This window comes from Dipteris shenzhenensis, chromosome 30 (assembly GCF_047967505.1).
Source record: "Dipteris shenzhenensis isolate YYH24624 ecotype China chromosome 30, Dip_SZ_1.0, whole genome shotgun sequence".
NCBI classification, from domain to species: Eukaryota; Viridiplantae; Streptophyta; class Polypodiopsida; order Gleicheniales; family Dipteridaceae; genus Dipteris; species Dipteris shenzhenensis.
This window is the reverse complement of record NC_141625.1, coordinates 2,773,041-2,779,305: the sequence shown is the minus strand read 5'-3', so window position 1 is coordinate 2,779,305 and position 6,265 is coordinate 2,773,041.

The following is a 6,265-nucleotide window of genomic DNA, read 5'->3' as shown; positions in this document are numbered from 1 at the left end:
GCTCTTCATTATTATTGGTGGAGAGGTGCTAAGATTGATACTAATTGGCTTAGTTTTGGTGGAGAGGTCTGCTATGCCCGGAGCCGCGATCAGATCTTATACCTCGATCGAGGTATACCTCGATCGAGGTATTAAGTGCATTGCGCATGCATGTATGTATGAACCTCGGTCCTCGGTCACATACCTCGAACGAGGTATTCTATGCCTCCCCCATCATACATACCTCGATCGAGTTATTGTATGCATCGCACATCGTCACATGTGTATACATCTTGCTGATGTGGCACCATGCATGGTCATGATGTGGTAATATAGTCTCTTCCTGCATGGTCATGATGTGGTACTGGGCATGATGTGGCATGATGAGTTGGCATTCATGAGGTGGTAGATGACATGGCAAATTGAGGTGGAGGATTGGTGACGTGGCCAGGAGAGGAGGTATGCCAAGGTGGCATTGTGTGATCACATGGCTGATGATGTGGAATGATGAGGTGGCACATGTGGCAGCACGTGTGGCAATGTAAGGTGACATGGCAAGGAGTGATGTCACATCTGCTTGATGAGATGGCACCACGTGGTCTAACAACGTGGCATGGTTTTGATGACTCAGCCTTCCACATGGGCAGCATGCAAACTCCAAAGGCTTGCCACTAGGATCGGTGATGCTCCTAGCCTACATCACCAAGCCTAATACCAAGCCTACCTTGTCTTGGTATTAGGCTTGGGTGGCCCTTTTTCCCCCACAAAAGGGAGATTTAACTCTTGGAGGCCATATCGTACGTTTCCCTTACTCAAATTTAACCAAAATTTTTTCCCCTTATTCATCATGCATAGGACTAAAAATATTGACATTTTTGAAATGTTTGGTTATGTTTGAGAATTACTAGATTTATTTTTAATATTCTTTGTTGATCCTCTGAGGAGTAAAAGTAAAAATTAAACTTCAATCTTCCTAAATCTAACCGTTGGATTTGGGATTTGATGATTCAACCACACACCCTTATGTGCCTACTAACCTTCCACCGAATTGGATTTGCTTAATTATTCAAAATACTAAAAAAATGTGGTGTGCTACTAAAATGCATGTATTTTATGACTTTATTTATTATAAATAATTATTTATAATTAGATAAATCATTCAAAAAATTACCAATAAATCAAGTTAAGCTCTACATAATGCAAAGAGACCACTTACAAAGTTTCAATAACATTTAATCTAAAATGAGTGAGAAATTTAGAATTTTATATGACACTCTTTGTTCGTGACAAACGTGTGACCACCCTGGAACCATGCCGTGTGACACAAAGAAATTTTTTGTGTGTGCATCAAATTTTCGATCAGACTATACGATTGTGTGCACAATAGCAAGTGTGATGTTGTGTCAGAAGACTTCAAAGACTAGATCCATAGGGAAGTAGGTGAGATTTGCATTTTTGAGTGCTAAAAAGCTTGTTTTTCCACCTCCTTAGGATTGGGGAGTGAACAAAAAGTGGACACCCTTAGCTTGCTACCACCCATCAATGGGGCCACCTGAAACACCTAGATGGAGTTGGTTACTTCCCCCACCACCCTTCTCTCGGAAGTCTCTACACACTTCTTATCTCACATCTTCCATGGGATGAATGTGCCAATATGTCTTGCATTTGGACACTTCAATGTCATTTTCTCTATCATGCTAGCTTGCACTTTGAAACCTCTAGTCACAACATCCGTGATTGGAACCCCACCAAAACAATTAAACCATATATTTGTAAAAGTCCAAGAGGGATTTCCTAACACAAATTTGCCATGTTAATGATACTTGACTTTATTGATATCCCTTTCAATTTTATATGTAAAGGTCAAAATGGGGCTTGGTGAACTTTTGCTTTTGCAAATTCATAAGCATCTCTTTCTGCTCTATGTTAAAGAAATAGTCTTCACAAATTTTTTTGCAATTCCAAAAGAAACAATCCCAAATAAGCACCAAAACCCTTCAACATTAAACTAAAGATTTGTTAAATTCCAAGAGGGATTTCTAAACGAAAAAATTCAATGTTGATTCTACTTCAATTTATCAATATCCCTTTTAGTTCTATGTAAATGTTGGAAATGGTCTTTGAACATTTATTTCTTGTATTAAAAATCTCTCCTTGTCTAACCCAGCTAGAGCAAACAGTATGCTCCTCATTTGTTCTAACGACCAACAAGATTCACTTACACAAAAGCAAGCACCCCTTTATAGAAGAACAATGAGGAAGATACAAAATAGTGCTCCCGAAAGCACAAGAAGGAATGGCTAAGCAAAGTTAAAGAATGAACACAATCTAGAAAGAACAATGATTGTTGCTATAACCGATTGTAACTCCATGACCAATATTCAATGCTATTGTAACTAAGATAATGCTTATGAATTGATTGTATTTTCTCCTTTGCATCTAAATCCTCCCAACTCATACTATATCAAATAGAGTTCAAGAGGTATACCCAATCTCCTAAGCATGGATGTTTTTAAAAGGATATGCCTATATACAAGTATAAATATTGTCAAAAGTTTACATAGGTGGTTTTTACAATTTCATAGTAGTTCTAAAATATAATATAAACTTCTATTTTTCCCTTCAAATTTCTAAATTTCCTTTCAAACTTCAATACAACAATCTTGGTGAAACTTTTGAATTAGCCAAAAGAACTCTCTCTAAGTACAAAAGGAATAGGTGAACCCTATATGTGGGTCTCAAACCAAACTTAGCTAACCTAGGTGGCATACTAACTAAGCCACTAACTAGAGTACATAAAGATAGATGTCATCCAGCTATTATTCATGGGCGATGTACCAACCGCATCTGTAGCTAACAAGTCGGTGACATAAATGCACAATGGTCACCCTGGCATATCACAAGTGGAGCTCGATATCTCAACACTCCCCCTCGAGCTCAATCCCAATTCCTGCACACCAAGCAGGTCTCTAAACTTACGTAGCTTCTCTGCGCCCAATGCCTTCGTGAATATGTCAACTACCTGATCCTTTGTGCTAACATAGACTAGATCAATAAAACCTACTAAAACCTTCTCCCGCACATAGTGATAATACACCTCAATGTACTTTGTTCTAGCATGATAGACTGGGTTATTTGCCAAGTGTATACTGCTCATGTTGTCACAATAAATGACAACTGGCCCATCTATAGACTGATGCATATCATAAAGTAGCTTATGCAACCAAGCTACCTCACATGTAGCCATTGCTGCACCCCTGTACTCAGCCTCTGTGCTTGACAAGGCAATTATAGCTCTCTTGAACATGTCTAGGAAATGGTTTCCTTGCCTGTTTTCCAAATCGACAGGCTTCACATACCTTATGCATTTATGCAACCTTGAACTTCGGCAATCCTGCAACAATATTTTGGGCCTGCATTAATTTAGGTCACTGTACATTAACATGACCAATGAGTTTATATATCTGCAACTACACCAATCCCATGTGCAAACATTGCTACACTCAATTCAAGCATGTCCGCATCCAATGTAAACATCATGCCCTTCTTCTTCCCTTTTGCTATCAAGCGACCTTTATTTTTCATATCCTCAACAAAGCATCCATGAGGATTAAATCTGACCTGCAAGCCCTGCTCAACCATTTGACCAACAGAAACGAGGTTCTTGGTGATATTCGGGACATGAAATACATCAGACAAGTATTTCTTTTTCCCATCCTGCATAGACAAAGGAATGTTACCAATCTGCACAATAGGATGTGTAGTATCATCATCAGTCTCCACAAATCCTGGTCTTTCCATTTTCCTTGCATCCTGCATCTGTTTTGCATGACCTGTCACGTGGTTTGACGCACCTGAGTCGACATACCACACATCATTGCTTTCTTCTGCACTTGTCACAGAATTGGTCATGTGCTGCACCATAAACAAATGCTCATTTATGTCATCATCTTGTCTACTAGAGGATGCATAATTGCCTTGCTCCAATTTTCCAATCATGATGTCATTCTACTTTTTATAGCAGTCTTTAACCATATGACCCATTTTACCATAGTAGTAGCATTCAATATTGCTATTTGCATTTCGGCCTCTTTGCCATCCACCACGACCTCTTTGGCTCCCCCTGCCTCTAAAGTTACCACGTCCTCCTCCATAGGACTGGTTTTCTTGAATTTGCTGCATATTCTGATTTCTGCCACGGCCTCCAGATCAGCACTCTACCTCTGCCTCTACCTCTTCTAGCATTTGAGTAGAAGACAGTTTCTTTTGAAGTTCCTCCTGAAGAAGATGCACTACCATTTCTCTGCTCTTCAGAAATTAGAAGAGCAATCAACTCCTCAAAATCAGGAAATTTTTAACGGATGGCAATGGATGTTCGGAATTGTGCATAATCCTTTCCTAGCCCATTCAAGGTCGCAGAAACTAAATCATCATCTGCCACTGGTGACCCAATAGAAGCAAGTGCATCTGTAATCTTCTTCACCTTCATGTGGTAGTCATTGATGCTCATATTTTCTCTCTGCACATTATGCAACTCCTGCTTGAGCTGCATTTTCTTGACTTACGTATTTGTGTTATACATTTTTGTCAAAGTATCCCACGCCTCCTTCGGCATGCTTGCATCCTGAATATGCACAATCATAGAATCTGAAATATTGATAGACAGCCAATACATAACTTTTTTGGCTCTCTCATGCCATCATTTAAATGCCTGTAACTCCTATTGATTGGGAACATTATGAATAACTAGTTCTTGTTCAACTCCAATAATGAACTCCCAATAGCCTTTTCCCTTAAGGAAATTCGTCATTCTAAACTTCCATGCTTGGAAGTTGTTCTTATCAAGCTTTTCAATGACTATCTGTGAAAGAGCATCATACGCCATTACAGAACACTGCAAAAATATTCTATCAATGCAAAAAATACAACTTCTACCTCACAAGGGCAAATCTGCAAAACTGATGAAAGTGGTATTTGACCACACAGTCACTTCCTAGTGACGATTTTGCATCAACAGGCAATAAGAATGATTCTCTCACTTCCAATATCTCTGCGCATAGGCATACAATGCAATTTCTATGACAACTTTTCACCGACCTGCGGAACAGTGGTCGCACAGCAAAAACAGAGGCGCATGGTTGATTATTTCACATTAGTTTTGTTAAGATGTGAACCTTTTATCTAGTATTGCAAATATGCATGCCACAATAAAATGAAATGAAGTGTGTCATGGGACAATGTAGTAACCATGGAACTTGGAAGTATCTATTTTGTAAATCCAAGATACCATTTAACAAACACCAATAATTGTGAAGGTTTTAGATGCATAGACATAAGGGTTACTATTGATGAGAAGAAGAAGAGAAGAAAGGTTCTATATTGCACACAACTTTACTATTATATCAGTATTCTTGTGCTACCACTCTAACCTTAGTAAGGAACCTATTCTTTAGAAATCCTTAGTCACTACGATGTGGTTGCAAATTGTATTAACAATAACAATACCAATATTATAGTGCTAGCATGCAAATAATTATTTCTCTTTCCATTGCACATAAGGATTGTGTATTTAATTCTATATCTTTGAATTTGTATTCAATTAGAAATCTTTGATGGTATAGGTGTGTTTAGATGTCCTTTTTAAAGCCTTACCTTGAATCACATGAGGAGTCTTTCTTTTGGATTTCATGGTTATGCATGTTATATTTGTATGGTATATGGCCATTAATATGGATACAAGTCTACAAATAAGTCCTACAAAGGCTTAATAAAAGCTTGGAAGTCTGTATTGTGTCCAAAACTAGCAATATTTTCCTTCCACACTATGATATGTATCATGGGACATTATAGTAACTATGGATCTTGCAAGTTGCTAATATGTAAAGCCATGATACCATTTAATGAACATCTAGTGATTGAAAATATTTTTCAAGGCATAGACATAGGGTTACTATTGATGGAGAGAAGAAGAAAAGAAAGGTTCTAACATAGGAGTCATTTATTAGGGAACTTTTCGATCAATTCAATCAGTGCTCCCCGTGTGGATTTTCTGAAGCACGATTTTGTGTACAATTGCAAGCAAAGAAACATGGAGAATGTTTGACAAGGTTCCTCAAAGATGTGGTGGTGTCTTGCATACATTTGTTGGACACTATGTTTTAAGGAGCCAAATGTGATACAATCAATGCTCTGGTGTTCCATCCAAGTGTCAATCTTTGTTCACATCTGCTACATTCATACTATAGATGGCATACACAAAACTTCAACATATGATATTATAAGCAAC